The following is a 322-nucleotide window of genomic DNA, read 5'->3' as shown; positions in this document are numbered from 1 at the left end:
AAAAAAAAAAAAAACTGTACAAAAGGAGAAAAGGGGTGCAACACGAGGACTTCCCAGGGGGTCACCCATCCTAGTACTACTCTCGCCCAAGCACGCTTAACTTCGGAGTTCTGATGGGATCCGGTGCGTTAGTGCTGCTATGGTCGCACTCGTCAGTAATTGCGGTCCTTGCGTATTTGATGTCAGTCCAGCGTAGGGAGCGATCGCAACCGCGGAGGACCGGGCCAGGGATTGTGGGGTCCGCGGAGCCGGCGCTGATCGAAAGCGAGGGGCCAGCGGGGAGCGGTCGGAGGGGCGGGATAGGGAAAAAAAATTGCTTCAT

Source organism: Olea europaea, chromosome 18 (genome assembly GCF_002742605.1).
Source record: "Olea europaea var. sylvestris chromosome 18, O_europaea_v1, whole genome shotgun sequence".
Classification (NCBI taxonomy): Eukaryota; Viridiplantae; Streptophyta; class Magnoliopsida; order Lamiales; family Oleaceae; genus Olea; species Olea europaea.
The sequence above is the reverse complement of the archived record's forward strand: the minus strand, read 5'-3'. Positions refer to the sequence as shown.